The sequence below is a fragment of the Symphalangus syndactylus genome, chromosome 11 (genome assembly GCF_028878055.3).
Source record: "Symphalangus syndactylus isolate Jambi chromosome 11, NHGRI_mSymSyn1-v2.1_pri, whole genome shotgun sequence".
NCBI classification, from domain to species: domain Eukaryota; kingdom Metazoa; phylum Chordata; class Mammalia; order Primates; family Hylobatidae; genus Symphalangus; species Symphalangus syndactylus.
The window spans coordinates 16,307,181-16,326,929 of NC_072433.2; positions in this window are offsets into that span (position 1 = coordinate 16,307,181).

A 19,749-nucleotide genomic window follows, 5' to 3' on the forward strand; every position below is an offset into this window, starting at 1 on the left:
CCCCAGTCACTTGCTGGCAGGACACAAGACAAGTGGAGCAGTCATGGGAGGGCTGATGATGTAGGACATCTGCTTTCTCCCACAGAGCCAACGTCCCCAGCTCCTTTCCCAGGCCTGGTTCTCCTAAGTGTTAACTACTGTCCAGGGCAGTTCCCATGTGGTGTGTCATGTGGTCCTCCCCACAAACCTTCAAGTCAGAAAGTGCACCACTGTCATGCCATTTTGCAGATTGGAGAATTGAGCCACAGTGCTGGGACAGGAAGTTGAACCAGCCTGAAAAGGGGGCTCCAGGTCGTTTCTAGCCTTAGGGCTTGAGGCAAGGAAGCCTTGGAATGCCATTGATGGTCACAAGGCTGAGACATCTCCAGGACCTTACGCTTCCCCAGGGCTGGTGTCCAAGCCAGGAGTGACCCAGCCGGGTTCTCCAGGCTCAGGCATGGCTACCACGTCTCTCTACTCTGTGCCCTCAGACCCTGGTCCCCATCTACTGCTGGGCCATTTTCTTTTGTATAGACTTAACTCTTTAATCTATGGCAAATTTAGTTGGTGTAAATGGTAATAGATAAGCCTCTAATTTTATTTTATATTTTGAATAGTCACTCGACTCAACATCATTTAAGAATAAATTATTTTCCCCTAACCTGATTTGAAATACCAAAACAGACACATTCTAAATTCTTAACTATTGCAAACTTAAGTCCATTTTTATAATTTATTTTCGTATCCATCTCTTTGTGTCTGTTTGTACCAATACCACATTATTTTGATCTCTTTAGTTTTATATAAGTTCAATTCGTGTTATGTCATCACCTTTTAAAAATTCAACTTCATTGAGGTCTAATTTACATACACCATAAAGTGTGCTGTTCATGAATTTATACACCAAATAACAACCTTGGAATTAATATATAGAAATGCCACTTTTCAGGTAATCCGCTCTCTTGCTTCCCAACTCCAAGCAACCACTGATGTGCTTTCTGATACTATAGGTTCATTTTACCTATTCTAGAATACATGGAATGACACAGTACATGTTCTTTTGTGCCTAGTGAGCTTCTAATATTCAGCGCCATGTTTTTAAGATTCATCCTTTTTGGGGTACAGTTTGCTCTCTTTTATTGAGGAGTAGTATACTGTTATGTGGTGTAACACAATTTGCTTATCTAGCCTTTTGTGTATACAGTCTACTTGTTTCCATTGTGAATAGTGCTGCTAGAAATAGTTACGTACAAGTCTTTGAGGGGGTATAGTTTTCATTCCTCTTAGGTAAATAGCTAGGATTTGAGTAGTTTGATCACATGGTAAGTGTATATTTAACTAAATAAGAAACTGCCAAACTGTTTCCATTTTATGGAATATAAAATGATACATTTATTTTACATTCCCAACAGTAATGTGTAAAAGTTCCAGTTTCTTCACATTCTTACCACCACTTTTTAACTTCTGCCATTCTCGTGGGTGTATAGATACCATGCTGGTTTTAATTTGCATTTTCTTGATGACTAATGATGTTGAGCATTTCTTTTATATGCATACTGCCAATTTGTATATTTTCATTTAAGGGTTTACATCTTTTCCCATTTTAATAACTTTATTGTTATAATTAAAGTACAATTAGCTAATAGATTTAAAGTTTACAATTTGATCAATTTTCACATATGTACACACCTCCGAAACTATCACCATGGTCAGAATAACAAACATTTATATCAATCCCCAAAATTTTCTCATTCAGTTTCATAATCCATCTTCCCTCCATTCCCATCCACAGACAACCATTGATCTGCTCTCTGTCACTCTAGATTATTTTACATTTTCTAGCATTTTATATAAATGGAATCTAAAGTGTATGCTTTTGTATGATTTCTCTTAGCATAATACTATTGAGATTAATCTATGCTGTTGCACGAATCAATAGTTTGTTCCTGTTTTGTTGAGCACTATTCCACTGCATGGATATATCCTTGTTGTTATTCTACTGTATGTAGTGTGCCACTCTTCTCTTGCTGTTTTGAAGATGTTTTTCTTTATCCTTTGTAAGTGGTAGTGGTAATAGATAAGGCTTTTAGCACTTTATAATGTGTCTAGGCATGGTTTTCACTGACCTTATCCTTTCTGGGGTTTACAGAGCCTCTTAAGTACATTGATTTACATTTTTCACCGTATTTAGGAAGCTTTATTTTGTCAAATTTTTTTTTAGCCTATTTCTCCTCGCCTTCTGGGACACCAATGTCATGTATGTTAGATTTTTTTAAATGTTTTTCCACGGGTCCCTGAGGCTCTGCTCATTTGTTTCTTAACCTTTTCTCTGTGTCTTTCCGATTGTGTAAATCATATGGATCTATCTTTAAGCTCACAGACTCTTTCATCTTGACTCACCATTCTGCTATTGAAATAATCCAGTGAAAATTTTTTTTCAGATTTCGTATTTTTCAGTTCTAACATTTTCATTTGGTTATTTTTTATAGTTGCTATTTCTCTATTGAGAACTTCTGTTTATTCATGCCAAATATGTTTTTCTTAACCTCACAGAACATACTCATAATAGCATTTTGAAGTCTTTGATGATAATTCCAACACATGGCCCACCTTGGGGTTGACATTAGTTGTCTTTTCCCTTGAGAATTGTTCACATTTTTCTGGTCATTTGTATGCTGGGTAATTTTAGATTGTCCTAGACATTTTGAATATCATTTTGTGTAGACTTTGGGTCAGGTACATAATCCTCTGTATAGAGCTGATGTTTTAGCTTTATCAAGAAATCAATTTAGTTAGGTTTGAGCTGCAAGTTCTGTCTTGTCTTTAGTCTACAGTGGTGCAAATCTCAGTTCTCTAAGCCTTTGCTGTATTCATTTGGGTCTGTTTTTTGCATGCATTATTTAGCAATTCGGATAAAAAGATGTGTGCACATGGTTTAAATCTTAGTTGGGTTCTTTCTGGAAGCTTTTCTATTCTGGTTTAGGTCTATCCCACTCATGCATAACTCAGGAGTTAGGCTGAGACTTGTAGGCATTTATTCGCAGAATTAGAGGACTACTTTTCTGGCTACCTTCCTTCCTGGATGTCCTCATGCTTTGTTTCCTTCTAGGGTCTCTGTCCTGGTTCATTTGACCAGAAATACTGGATTTCTTCTAGAGTAGCCAACCTTTTGCCACCACTGCATTGCTGTTGTGTAATTAGAATGTGCCTTCTGGACAAAGCTGAGAGAGAAAGAAACAGAAACGGGGTGGGGGGGGAGAGAGAGGGGGAGAGAGAGAGAGAGAGAGAGAGAGAGGAGAGAGAGAACCTGGGAAACTCTCCCCTGCATGGATCACTGTCTTAAGTCCAAGTAATTTTGCCTCTCCTCCACAATGTTTTTGTTTACTTTTTAGAGTTCTCAGGTAGGTAGTTTTTGCGTTTTGTGTAGAGTTTTTGGTATAGTAAGTGGAAAGAATGGGCCATAGTGAACTTAGGCTATCACGCTATGATCTTCATTTTGCCCACTTCTTATGAGATTGTTTGTCTTACTGTTGATTTGTAAGAGCTTTTTGTGTATGCTGGATACAAGTTGTTTGTGAGAAATAGGTATTGTGAATGTTTTCTCCCAGGTTGTGCCTTGACTTTTTATTTTATTAACAAAGTCTTTCTAGGAAATGGAAATTTTAAATTTTGATGGAATCTATTTTTTTTATTTGTGTTTTTTGTATATCTAAGAAATCTTTGCCTACCATAAGATTGTGAACATTTCTTCCTACCTTATTTTTCAAGTTCTATAGCCTCAGCTTTCATATTTCAGCCTGTGATTCCATTTGAGTTCATTGATGCTATTTGAGTTTGGGAGCAAGATTTGTCTATATTTTCCATTTGGATAGCTATTGTGCCTCACTGGCTGAAAAGACTTTTCTTTTTCTCATTTACATTGGCATATTTGTCAAAAATCAGTAATATACATGTGGATTCATACCTGGATTCTCTGTTCTGTTCCATTGATCTCTACTCACTGCCTTATTGTGGATCACAGTTTCTCAGCCTTGGCACTATTGAGACTTTGAGCCAGATAATTCTTTGTTTCGGGCCATTGTCCTGTGCACTGTTGGATGTTTAGCAGCATCTCTGGCCTCTACCCACTAGATGCCAATATCATACTGCTCTCCTCCCTCCAGGGTAGTGACAATAAGGAATGTCTCCCAACTTTGCCAAATGTTCCCTGGGGGAAAAATTGGCCCCGTTGAGCACTACTGCTATAAATTTACTATATTCTTTGATAGCTAGGATAGTCTGCCAACTTTGCTCTTTCTAAAATACATTTTTATATTTTTACAATATAAACAAAAATATGTTCTAGGTCCTCTGCAGTTTCATATAAATTTATGTTAAATTTATCTCTAAATATTTTGGGATTTTTATGTCTCTCTTTTTTAGTTGGTTTTATTGAGATCTAATTGTGTACAGTGAAATTGTCAAATACACTGTTACATTCTAAAGAGCGTCTTCAGGTTGAAAGCTGAGGTGATTTTAGGGCTCACCTCATTTGTTCTCTTTCTCTTTGGATCATTGTCCTATGTTTTCTGTTTTCCATCATCTTTAAATAGTGGTTTCTTATTTTATTCAGTTTTCTTGTTGCTTATAGTGGGAGGGCAAATCTAGTACCAGTTACCTCACCATGACTACAAGCAGAAGTCCCTAATAACCAGCTTTTAAAAGTCTCATTTATTTGAGTGGTTACTCCGTGCCAGAAACTACACTAGTCATTCTTCATTGATTATTTTATTTCTTATGAATAATCTTATCAGGTAGTTACCAATGATCATCCCTATGTAAAGATAAGAAAATGAGGCTTAAAGAGGGTAAGAATTTATTGAGTAATAGACAGTAGCAAACGGCAGGGCTGGAATTCAAATTTTGGTAGTTGGATTCTGAAGTGAAGTGTTTAATCACTTTGCCAGTTGTACAAAAGCAATATATGAAAAATGATTTTAGATGACACACAGGTGAACTGTTTTTATCTTAGTAATAATTAATGTAATATATTTTATGTAATATATACTAGAAAAAATATAGTTACCACATCTGATGTGGTTTGGTTCTGTGTCCCCACCCAAATCTAATCTCGAATTGTAATCCCCACATGTTGAGGGAGGAACCTGGTGAGAGGTAATTGGATGATGGGGGTGGTTTCCCCCATGCTGTTCTTGTGACAGTAAGGGAGTTCTTACCAGATCTGATGGTTTTAAAAATAGCAGCTTTCCCTGCACACTCTCTCTCTCCTGCCACCATGTGAAGAAGGTGCCTAATTCCTTTCACCTTCCGCCATGATTGTAAGTTTCCTGAGGCCTCCCCAGCCATGAGGAACTGTGAGTCAATTAAACCTCTTTTGTTTATAAATTACCGAGTCTCAGGTAGTATCTTTACAGCAGTGTGAAAATAGACTAATACAACATCTAAGCCATGATTTTTCAGATACTTTTGCTTGGGACAAGAGTGAGTAGATTTTTTTAAAATAAAAAGATGAGTCTTTAAATATCTGTATTACAGGTCATAATCAGATATGGCAAGAACATGCAGGTGACAGAGAATATCTGCACTCTGGGAAGGTGCACTGACTATACGTATCCCTTCTGGCTTGGTGAATGTGGCTCCAGGCCTGCCCCTGTGTCCATGTGCATCTTTGGACATGGATGAATGGAACTAATTTCACATAAGGGAAGCTCGCACTGCAACTTGCTTTCTTCATTCCACAATATGTGCTAGCCTTTGCCCTTACCCATACATAGAAAGAGTTCAAAGGCAGCCCCTCAGGCCTTTCTGTGGGGTTGATGCTCTTCCTTACCTGCAAGCAAGCAGCTTTTGGTGCCTTTATAGCAGGCACCACCCCCCAGGCCATGGACTGGTACTGATTCGTGGCTTTTTAGGAACCAGGCCACACAGCAGGAGGTGAGCAGCCAGCAAGAGAACACTACCACCTGAGCTCCACCTCCCATCAGATCAGTGGGGGTAGTAGATTCTCATAGGAGCGCAAACCCTGTTGTGAACTGTGCATGTGAGCGATCTAGGTTTCATGCTCCTTATGAGACTCTAACTAATGCCTAATGATCTGAAGTGGAACTGTTTCATCCCATAACCATGCCTTCCCCCTCTCTGTGGAAAACTGGTCTTCCACCAAACTGGTTCCTGCAATATTGGGAGTAATATCATCCTGTTCCCCCTGGATATTAGGAACTATATTACACTTGGGGTGTACAACTTCTGCGATTTTGGGAGTAATATTCTCTTCTTATCTAGATGTTAGGAACAATATCGCAGAGACAGTGTAAACTCCCTGAGATATTGGGAGTAATATCATCCTCTCTTCTCTGGATATTAGGAAATATATCACCGGGGGATGTACACATCCACGATATTAGGGGTAACATCATCCTCTTTTCCCTTGGATATTAGGAACAATGTCACAAGAGGGTTGTACACCCTTTGCGATATTGTGAGTAATACCATCCTTTCCCCTACTGAATATTAGGAGCAATATTAAAGTAGGGATGTACACTCCTTGCAACATTGAGAGTGTATCATCCTCTCTCCGCAGTGGATATTAGGAACAAATTTACAGGAAAGATGTACACCCTTTGCGATATTGGGAGTAACATTATTTTCCCCCTAGGTATTAGGAACAATATTACATGGTGGGTGACCAGCCCCTGCAATATTTGCAGTAATATTAACATATCCCCACCTGGATATTAGGAATAATATAACAGGGGGGTGTACACATCCTTTGATATTGGGAATAATATGATTCTCTTTCCCCTGGATATTGGGAACAATATCACCGGGAATGTGTACACTTCCTGCAATATTGGGAGTAATATTATCTTCTCCCCCGACCGGGTATTAGAAACAATATCACGGGGGGGGGGGGGCCATTGTGTCCACTTTCTGCGATACTGGGAGTAATATCATCTTCTTTTCCCTGGATATCAACAGTATCACAGGGAGAATATCAGAACAGAACAGTATCACAGGGAGGGAGTATATCTGCCCTTCAATATTGGTAGTAATATTATCCTCTCCCTCCCTGGGTACTGGAAACAATATCACAGAAGGGGTTTACACACCCTCCAATATTGGGAGTAATGTCATTCTCTTTCCTTCTGGATATTAGGAAGAATATCACAGGGTGCTGTACATCCCCTGTGATATTGGGAGTAAAATCATCCTCTCCCACCCTGTACATTAGGAAAAATATCACCAAAGTGATGTACATTCTTTGCGATATTGGGAGTAATATAATCCTCTCTTCTCTTGGATATTAAAAACAATATCACAGGTGAAGTGTACACCCTCTGCGATATTGGAAGTTATATCTTCCTCTCCCCCCGGATATTAGGAACAATATCATATTGTGGGTGTACACTCTTTAGGATATTGACAGTAATATCATCATCACCCCATGGATATTAGAAACAATATCACAAGCGAAGTGTACAACTCCTATGATATCAGGAGTATTATCATCCTCTCTCCCACGGGAAGTAGAAACAATATCATGTGGGAGGGATGTATACCTTCTGCGATATTGGGAGTAATATCATCCTCTTTCCCCCTGGATATTAGAAACAATATCACAGGGATGGTGTACACCATCTGAGTAATTAGGAGTAATGTTATCTTCTTCCCACCCTAGATATTAGGAACAATATGACAGGAGAGGTGTACAGCCCCTGCAATATTCAGAATAATTTTATTATCTCCTCCCTGGATATTAGGAACAATATCACAGGGGTGGTGCACACACCCTTTGATATTGGGAGTAATATCATTCTCTTTTCCCTTGATATTAAAAACAATATGACGGGAGGGTGTACACCCTTTGTAATATTGGGAGTAATACCATCCTCTCTTCCTCTGGATATTAAAAACAATATCATAGAGGGGGTGTACACCCCATGCGGTATTGGGAGTAATATCATCCTCTCCCCATCTGGAATTAGAAACAATATCACGGGGGTGTGTACACCTTCTGCGATATTGGGAGTAATAACTTCCTCTCCTTACCTCAATATTAGGGACAATATCACAGGGGGGTGTAGACCCCTTTCAATATTGAGAGTAATATCATCTTCTTCTCTGGATATTATGATCAATATCACGGGGGGGCGTACACCCCCTGCAGTATTGGGAGTAATATTATCCTCTTACGCCCTTATATTGGGAACAATAGCACAGGATCAATATCCCAAAATACAATTTTTGGGATATTGATCATAATGCCATCGTCTTTCCCTCTGGATAATATGAACAATATCAGAAGAGGGGTGTATAACCGCTGTGATATTCAGAGTAATATCATTCTCTCCCTCCTTGGATATTAGAAAATATATCACAGGGGGCGTGTGCACACCCTGCAATATGGGGAGTAATATTATCCTCTCCCCTTCTGGATATTAAGAACAATATCACAAGTGGGTTGTACACCCTCTGCGATATTGGGAGTAATAGCATCCTCTCCCACCCTGGATATTAGGAACAATATCATTGAAGAAGTGTACACCACCCGACATATTGGGAGTAATATTATCCTCTTTCACTCTGGATATTAGGAACAATATCACAGGGGTGGTGTACACCTCTGGCGTTATTAGGACTAATGTTATTTTCTTCCTCCCTGGATATTAGAAACATATCACAGAAGGGGTGTACAGCCCCTGCGATATTTGGAGTAATTTTATTATCTCCTTCCCTGGATATTAGAAACAATATCACGGAGGGGTGTACACCCCCTTTGATATAGGGAGTACTATCATTCTCATTCCCCTGGATATTTGGAAAAATAACATGGGAGACTGTACACCCCCTGCTATTTTGGGAGGTGTACACTGCCTGAGATATTGGGAGTAATATCATCCTCTTTCCCCTTGGATATTAGGAACAATATCTCAGGGGAAGTTTACATCCTCTGGGTTATTGGGAGTAATGTCTTCTTCTTTCCTTATAGATATTAAGACCAATATCACACTGGTGGTGTACAGTCCCTGCGATATTGGGAGTAATATCCTACCCTCCCCGCTCTGGATATTAGAAACAAAATCACAAGGAGGTTGTACACCCCCTTCGATATTAGGAGTAATATCATCCTCTCTCTTCATGGATATTAGAAACAATGTCATAGGAGTGGTGTACACGCCTGTGATATTAGGAGTAATATAATCTTCTCCCTTCCTGGATATTAGAAGCAATATCGCAAAGGGGATGTACACATTCTGGGATATTGGAAGTAATATCAATCTTCTCGCATTATATCTAAAGGGGTGTACTCTTCCCTGATATATGGTTCGTAATACCGGGGGTGGGGGAATGCAAAATAACATAGGGGAATGTACACTCCCTGTGATGTTGGGAGTAATATCATTTTCTCCCTTCCTGGATATTATGAACAATATCACAGGAGGGTGTACGCCCCCTGCGTTATTGCAAGTAATATCATCCTCTGCCCCCTGGATTTTATATTATCACAGGGGGTGTACACCCCACTATGATATTGTTCATAATATCCAAGGTGTGTACACCCCTTCTATGATATTTTTCTTAATATCCATAGGAAAAGAAGATGATAGTAATACCAACGTTCCAGGAAGTGTACACCTTCTGCGATATTGGGAGTAATATCATACTCTCCTTCCAATAATATTAAGAATAATATCACAGGGAGGGTGTATACCCCCTGCAATATTCAGAGTAATATTATCCTCTACCACCCTGGATATTACAAAACAATATCACAGGGGGTTGTACACCCCCTGCGATATTGAGAGTAATATTATTCTCTCCTTCCTAAATATTATGAACAATATTACTGGGAAGTGTACACCCCCTGCGATATTGGGAGTAATACCATCCTCTCTTCTTCTTGATACTACGGACAATATCACAGGGGGGTGTACATCTCCTGCAATATTGGGAGTAATATCATCCTCTCCTTTTCTGGATATTACAAACAATATCACAAGGGAGTGTACACCCTTGCAATATTGAAAGTAATATTATCCTCTTTTTTCTTCGTTATTCTGAAAAATATCACAGAGGGCTGTACAACCCCTGAGACATTTGGAGTAATATTATCTTCTCCTCTCTTGGATATTATGAACAATATCACACCATCTGCGATATTGAGAGTAATATTATCCTCTCCTTTCCTGAATATTACAAACAATATTACAGGGAGGTGCACACCCTTGGAGAGTTGGGATAAATATCATTTTCTTCCCCCTTCTGGTTATTACGAACAATATCACAGGCTCTGTACACCCCCTGCGATATTGGGAGTAATATTATCATCTCACCCCTCGATGCTGCAAACAATATCATAGGGGGCGTACACTCGCTGCAATATTGGGAGTAATATTATTCTCTTTCTTCTTGAATATTATGAACAATAACACAGAAGGCTGTACACCCACAGCAATATAGGGAGTAATATCATCCTCTCCCCCTCTGGATATTACGAAGAATATCATAGGGGGAGTGTACACACCCTGCATATTGGGAGTAATATGATCACCTCTTTAGGTGGATATTAAGAACAATATCACATTGGGGTGTACACCACCTGTGACAGTGGGAGTAATATCCTCTCTCCCCCCTTGATATTACAAACAATATCTCAGAAAGGTGTACACCTCCCTGCGATATTGGGAGTAAAGTCTTCCTCTCACACCCTGGGCATTATGAACAATATCACAAGCGAGTTTACACAATCTGTGATACTGGGAGTAATATTATTTTTTCTCCCTCTGGATAATATGAATAATATCACAGGGTGGTGTACACCTTCTGTGATATTGGGAGTAATATCATCCTCTCCCATCATGAATATTATGAACAATATCACAGGGGAGTGTACAGCCCCCATGATATTGGGAATGATATCACCCTCTTTGCTCCTGTATATTACATACAATATTACAGAATGTTGTACACTACCTGTGGTATTGGAAGTAGTTGCATCCTCTCCCACCCTGGATTTACTAATATCACAGGGTTGTGTACAACCCCTGAGACACTGAGAGTAATATTATGTTCTCCCCCCTAAATATTACAAACAATATTACAAGAAAATGTACACCCACTGCCATATTGGAAGTAATATCATCCTCTCTCCCCTTGGATATTACAAACAATATCACATGAGGATGTACACCCCCAGCGATATTGGGAGTAATATTGCAAACAGTATCACAGGGAAGTGTATACCCCCTGTGATATAAAGAGTAATATCATTCTCTTCCCCCCTAGGTATTAGGAACCATATCACAGGAGGGTGTACACCCCCCCACGAAAATGAGAGTAATATCACTGTCTCCCCTCTTCCCGGATATTACGAACCATATCACAGGGGAGTGTACATTCCTGTGATATGGAAAATTATATCACCCTGCCCCTTCTGAATAATACGAACCATATCACAAGGTGGTGAACACCCCCCGCAATATATGAAGTAATACACTCTATCCCCCACTGGATGTTACAAACCGTATCACAGGGGGATGTACACCCTCCATGATATGGAGAGTGTTATCACCCTCTACCTCCCTGGATATTATGAACCATATCGCGGAGGGGTGTACAATTCCCGTGATATGGGGAGTAATATCACCTTCTCTCCCCCGGATATTACAAACCTTATTACAGGGGGGTGTGCACCACCCGCGATATTGAAATTAATATCATTTTCTCCCCCACTGAATATTAGGAGAAACATCACGGGGGGGGAGGTGTACACCCCCCCGCGATATTGAAAGTAATATCATTCTCTCCCCCCCTAAATATTAAGAACAATATCACAGAGGGTATTTACTCTGTCTGCGATATTAGGAGTAATATCATCTTTTCTTCTAGATATTGGGAACAATATTGTTATATTGAACACCTCTTGAGATATTGCAAGTAATATAATTCTCTTTTTCTCTGGATATTAAGAACAATATCAGAGAGGGGGTGTAAACTCCCTGCAATATTGGGAGTAATATACACTCCTTCCCTAGATATTAGGAACAATATCACAGGGAGGGTATACACCCTTTGCGATATTGGGAGTAATATCAACCTCTCCCATTATGGATATTAGGAACAATGTCACAGGGGTGGTATACACTTCTTTGATATTTGGAGCAATATTATTCTCTCATTTTCTGGATATTAGAAACAATATCGCAGGGGGAGTGTACACTTTCTGGGATATTAGAAGTAATATTATCCTCTCCCACTGGCATATTAGGAACAATATCACAGGGGTGTGTACACCCCCTGCCATATTGGGGTAACATCATTCTCTCCCCACCTGGGCATTACAAACAATATCTCAGGTGGTTTGTACACCCTCTGTGATATTGAAAGTAATATCACCCTTCCCGCCTATGGATATTAGAAACAATATCACAGGAGAGGTGTCTGCCCCCTGCGATATTGGGAGTAATATCATCCTCTCCCCCCCCAGAATATTATGAACAATATCACAGGGGGAATGTACTACCTTTGCGATATTGAGTAATATTATCCTCTCCCCCCTGCATATTAGGAACAAAATCCTAGAGGGGGTTTACCCGCCTGCAATATTGGCAGTAATATAATCATCTCCTCCTCCTAAATATTAGGAACAATATCTCACGGGAGTGTACACCCCCTGCGATATTGGGAATAATATCATCCACTTCTTTTCTGAATATTAGGAAAATGTTACAGGGTGGGTGAAAAATCCCTTGCGATATTGGGAATAATATCATTTTCTCCCCCCTGGATATTAGGAAAAATATCACGGGGTGGGGGATTTGTACACTCCTTTCGATATTGGGAGTAATACCATTCTTTCCCCACCTAGATATTACCAACAATATCACAGGGTGGTTTACACCACCTGCGAAATTGGGAGTAATATTATACTTTCACCCCCCTAGATATTACAAACAATATCACAGGGGTGTGTACACATCATCCTCTCCCACGCTAGATATGACAAACAATATCACACGGGGATGTACAACCCCTGCGATATTTGGAGTAATATCATCCTCTACCCAACTGGATATTATGAACAATATCACAGGGGGTTGTACACCCCCTGCCATATTCGGAGTAATATCATTCTCTCCTCACCTGGATATTACAAACAATATCCCAGTAGGGTGTACACCACCTGCAATATTAGGAGTAATATCTTCCTCTTTTTGTCTGAATATTACAAACTGTATCACAGTGGGGTGTACACTGCTGGGAGTAATATCATTCTCTCCCCCACTGGATATTGCAAACAAAATCACTGAATGGTGTTCACTCCCTGGGATATTTGGAGTAATATCATCCTCTTTCTTTCTGGAAATTACCAACAATATCACAAAGGAATGTACACCACCCGTGATGCTGTCAGTAATATCATTCTCTCCCCCCATAAATATTGCAAACAAAATTACAGAGGGCTGTATACCCCTACAATATTGGGAGTAATATTTTCCTTTCCCCCCATAAATATTATGAACCATATCACGGGGGGGTATACACCCCTTGTGATATTGGTAGTAATAGAATTTTCCCCCCGCCTGAATATTACAAACGATATCTCAGAAGTGTTTACACCCCATGTGATACTGGGAGTAATATTATCCTCTTCCCCCTGGATATTACAAACAAGATTGCAGAGGTGTGTACACCCCCTGAAATATTGGAAGTAGCATCATCCTCTCCCCCCATGAATATTACGAACAATATCAAAGTGGTATCTACAACCCCTGCGATATTGTGAGTAATGTCATCATCACTTTCCCTGGATCTTACGAGCAATATCACAGGAAGGTGTACACAAAGAGTGTTTACGATATTGCGAGTAATATCATCCTCTTTTACCTGGATATTATGAAAAATATCACAAGGGGGTGTACAACCCCAGTGATATTGAGAGTAATATCCTCCTCTCCCTCCCTGGATATTATGAAAAATATAACAAGGGTGTGTACACCCCTGTGATACTCAGAGTAATATCATGCTATTTCCCCCTGGATACTATGAACAATATAACAGGGGGGTCAACAATCCCTGCGATATTGGGAGTATCATCATCCACTCCTCTTCTGGATATTATGAACTACGTCACAGAGGGGTGTACACCCCCTGTGATATTAAGAGTAATATTATCCTCCCCTCCCCCAGATATTATGAAACGTATCACAGAAAGGTGTACACTCCCTGGGATATTAGAAGTAACATCCTTCTCTCACCTACTTAATTTTACGAACAATATCTCAGGGGTGTTTACATTTATGTCATTCTCTCTTTCCCTGGATATTGTGAACAGTATCACAGGGGAGTGTACACTTGCTGGAAATTGGGAGTAATATCATCCTCTCTTTCATTGGATATTAAAAACAATATCACAGAGGGGTGTACACCGTTTTCAATACTGGGAGTAATATCATCCTCTTTCCCGCTGAATATTATGAAAAAATCACAGTGGGGTGTACACCCGCTGCGATATTGGGAGTAATATCGCAGTGGAGTGTACATCCCACTGTGATATTTGGAGTAATATCATTCTCTCACCACTTGGATATTAAAAACAATATCACAGGGGGGTGTATACCCACTGCAATATTGGGAGTAATATCTTTTCCCCCCGCCTTGATATTATGAACATTATCACAAGGGTGTGTACACCCCAGCGATATTGGAAGCAGTATCCTCTTCTTCGCCCCTGGATATTATAAACAACATCACAAGGGGGTGTACAACCTCTGCGATATTGGCAGTAATATCATCTTTCTCTGTGGATATTATGAACAATATCACAGAAGGGAGTACACACAGGGTGTTTATGATATTGAAAGTAATATCATCCACTCCCCCCGCTAGACATTATGAACAATATCACAGGTGGGTGTACACCCCCTGCAATAATAGGAGTAATATCATCCTTTTCCCCCCTGGATATTGTGAACAATATTACTTGTGGGTGTACACCCCCTGCGTTATTGGGAGTAATCACATCCTCTTCCTCCCCTAAATATTACAAAAAATATCACAGAGAGTGTACACACAGAGTGTTTACGATATTGAGAGTAATATCATTTTCTTTCTGGATATTATGAACAATATCACCAGGGGGTGTAAACTCCCCACGATATCAGAAGCAATATTACCCTTTTTTCCCAGGATATTACGAACCATATCACAGGGGTGTGTACACTGCCCGCAATATGGGGAGTAATATTATCTTCTTCCTCCCGGATATTCCGAAGCATGTCACAGGCGAGTGTATGCCTTCCACGATATGGAAAGTAATATCATCCTCTCGCCCTCTGGACATTACGAACCATATGAAGACCACCCCAATATAGATAGTAATTATCACCCTCTCCCACTTTGGATATTACAAACCATATCACGGGGGGGTGTACCTCTCCTGCAATATTGGGAGCAATATTACCCTCTAAACCCTTAAATATTATGAAGCATGTCACAGGGAACGTACACCCCCAGCGATATTGGGAGTAACATCACTCTCTTTCCCCTTGGATATTATGAACAATATTACAGGGGGATATACACACCCCAATATATGGGAAGTAATATCACCCCCTTTTCCCCTGTATATTATGAACCATAGCACACTTCCCATGGTATGAAGAGTAATATCACCCTCTCACCACCTGGATATTACGAACCATATCATAGGAGAGGGTACACACCCCGCGATATGAGGAACAATATTACCCTCTCCTTCCTTGGATATTACAAAACATATCACAAAACGGTGTACACTTTCGGTGGTATGGGAAGTAATATCACCCTCTCCCCCCACCCCCCCGTATAGTATGAACCATATCACAGGGATGTATACACTCCCGGCGATATGAGGAGTAATACCACCCACCCTCCCCCAGGATATTACAAACCATATCACATCACTCGTGATATGGGGAGTAATATCATCCTCTCCCCCATGGATATTACGAACCATATCACAGAGAGGTGTACCACCTTCCGTGAGATGGGAAGTAATATCAGCCTTTCCTTCTTTAAATATTATGAACCATATAACAGGGATGTGTACACCCCCCACGATATGAGGAGTAATGTTACCCTCTCCACCCTGGATATTATGAACCATATCACACCACTTGTGATATGGGGAGTAATATCACCCTCTCCCTCCCTGGGTATTACGAACCATATCACAGGAGGGTGTACAACCCACTGACATGGGGAGTAATATCATTCTTTCCCCACCTTGATATTACAAACCATATTACAGGGGGGTGTACACTGCCGCAATATGAAGATTAATATCATCCTCTCACCCACCTCCCAGATATTACAAACCATATCACAGGAGGATGTACACCCACTGCGATATTGGGAGTACTATCACCCTCTTCCCCCCCTGAATATTACGAACCATACTACACCAACCGCATTATTGGGAGTATCACCCTCTCCCCTTCTAGATATTATGAATCATATCACAGGGGGCTGTACATCCCCTGCGATATGGGGAGAAATATTACTCTCTCCCCCGCTGGATACTGTAAACCACATCCTTGGGGGAGGTGCACGTGATATGGAGAGTAATATCACCCTCTCCTGCCTTGGATACTAGAAACCATATCACAGGGGGATGTACGCAATCCGCGATATGAAAAGTAATATCACCCTCTCACCCTGGGGATATTTCGAACCATAACACAGGGGGGTGTATGCCCCCCGCAACGTGGGGAGTAGTATCCCCCTCTCCTTTCTGGGATATTACGAACCATATCACAGGAAGGTGTATGCCCCCTCTCCCACTCAAGATATTATAAACAATATCACAGGTGGGTATACACCCTCTGTGATATAGAAACTAATACCACCCTCCTCCCCTTAAGATGTTACAGGGTGGTGTACGCCCCCAGAGACATAGGGAGAAATATCATTTTTTCCCACCAAGATATTATGAATCACATCACAGGGGGGTGTACACTCCTTGCGATACAGGGAGTAATGTCACCCTTTTGCCCCCTGGATATTAAAAATTCTATTACACCCCAGCGATAGGGGGTGTAATATCACCCCCTCACCCTCTGGATATTACCAACAATATCACAAGGGGGTGTACACGCCCTGCGATATGGCAAGTAATATCACCCCCCTCGATATTACAAGCCATACCACAAGTGGGTGTGCACCACCAGCGATATGAAGAGTAATATCACCCTTTTTTCCCCTGGATATTAAGAAACATATCACACCCCCCACGATATGGAAAGTTAACATTACCCTCTTACCCCTGAATATCACAATCCATATCACAGGGGGGTGTACACACCCCACGATATGGGGAGTAATATCACCATCTCCCATCCTGGATATTACAAACCATACAACAGAGGGGTGTACACCCCGTGATATGGGGATTAATATCACCCCCTCCCCTTTGGATATTAGGAACCATATCACAAAGCGGTGTATGCCCCTCTGTGATATAGGGAGTAATATCACCCTCTCTCCCCCTGGATATCACGAACCATATCACAGGTGAGTGTACACTACCCCCATATGGGGAGTAATGTCACCCTCCTTCTTCTGGATATTATGAACCATATCACAGGGGAGTGTACACCCCCTGCCATATGGAGAGAATCTATATATATCATCCTCTACCTCCCTGGATATTACAAACCATATCACAGAGGGGTGTACACCCCTTGCGATATGGGGAGTAATATCACGCTCTTTCTTCCTGGATATTATGAACCATATCACATCCCTTGCAATATGGGGAGTAATATCACCCTGTCCCCCGCACTCAGGAAGCTGAGGCAGGAGAATTGCTTGAACTCGGCAGATGGAAGTTGCAGTGAGCTGAGATCGCGCCACTGCACTCAGCCTGGGCGGCAGAGCGAGAATCTGTCTCAAAAAAATAAATAAATAAATAGAATTGAGTGACACAAATTGAGACGGATGCTAAATTGTAAGCAGAGCAGGTTCTTTCTGGGTTTTCTGTCTCTCGTGTGTGTGTGTGTGTTCCCATTTCTCCGGTTTCCTAAGCACTGCTTGGAGCCACCTTCAGTCACAAATTTTGGCTTCGAGGAAGACAAAGTTTAGACAAGTTTCCTGCCTGCCATAAGGTGGGCCAGTGGAACACCTGTTGGCTTGAGTGGTGCTGAGGACTCATTTGATCTGAGGGATTCCCTCTTTCTTCCCCTCCTCGTCCTCCATAGAATATCACGTTGCCTCCAGCGCTTGCGGGATCTGGGGCTGGGTAAACAGGGACAAGTGAGGCTGTGTAGCTGCTCCTACGCTGGTTGGAGGGTGCTGGGTGCTCACTACAGGCAGGTCCTGAGCTGGGGCTGTGGGGAGACACGGCGGGGGGATGACACCATGAAGTTCTCAACTCAGGAGGCTCTGCCATGACAAGGGCTCAAAACCCAACAGATGCCATTGCTGCTGCTACCACCTTGTATGCCAGGCCGTTAGGAAGCATTTCTCCAAGCACAGCCAGCCCCCCTGAGTCAAATGCCAGCAAATTAAATTTCCACCATCCTATTGTGTGGTTCTCACTGAGGGATTTCCCGTCCTCCTCCCATGCCAGGCTGCGAGCTCTCCAAGGTCAGGGTTTGTGTCTCATCTGTCTTTTTTTTCCTCGATGACTCCCATGCCTGATCTCATACACAATGCACACACTCGCGCACCCACACTGACACAGCCTCACACCCCTCCAGGTTCACTCACACACAGAACTCATTCAAACCCTCTCACGTTCACATCTACACATGCACACATGTACTCTTACACTGTCACACACACCTACCCCCACTCACACCCATACTCAGCCACACAAACACACATGCACACACTCACATTTGCTGTTTCTCAAACTCAACACACTGTAGTTCTCCCACTGATTCTTTTACAAACTCACACATCCACACTCACACATTTATACACACTCACACTATGCTGTCACACACCCATCCTCTAACCCATACACATGCTCAATTTGTATTTGCATATGCACACACTCATATTCAACTTACACATGCACACACTCATTCTCACTCCCGTTCTTATACACTCAACACACCCACAGTCACAGTCACACTCCCATTCTTTCATAGTTACCCGCACGTACACTGTGGACACACCCCCTGACCCAAGACATATACTATATACTATAATATACCCATATAGCATATAATATACCCATATGCTATAATAATACCCAGCAATGTTCTACTCCTCCCCTGCAGCCATTTAGCAATATCTTTCAATAGATCAATATTTGGAATTAGTAATACATTACCGTGGTTCAAAATACAAAATGTACACAAGAGCACACCTGGAAAATCTCCCTCTTGCACTCTGCCAGCTCTTCTCCTGTCCTCAGTCCTTCCAGCATGATGTGTGCCTCTGCAGACACCACCCTTCACCCCCATTTTCAGCCAAATAACAGCAGACTGGGCCCTTACCTCTCCCTGCACCTCATGCATCCATCTGCATGATTATTCCACATTAGCATACATAGATTTTCTAGCCCTGTGCTGTTCAACATGATAGCCACTGGCCACACGCGGCCATTTAAATTTCAACTAAGAGTTGGCTAACCACATTTCAAGTGCTCAGTAGCCACGTGTGGCTGCGCAGAGCAGTACATTTCTACAGAACAGCACATTTCTACAGAAACTTCTGTCGGACAGTGCTGTGCCAGCTGTCACCTAAGACGGTCTCCAATGCGTTCCTTCGGCAGACAGA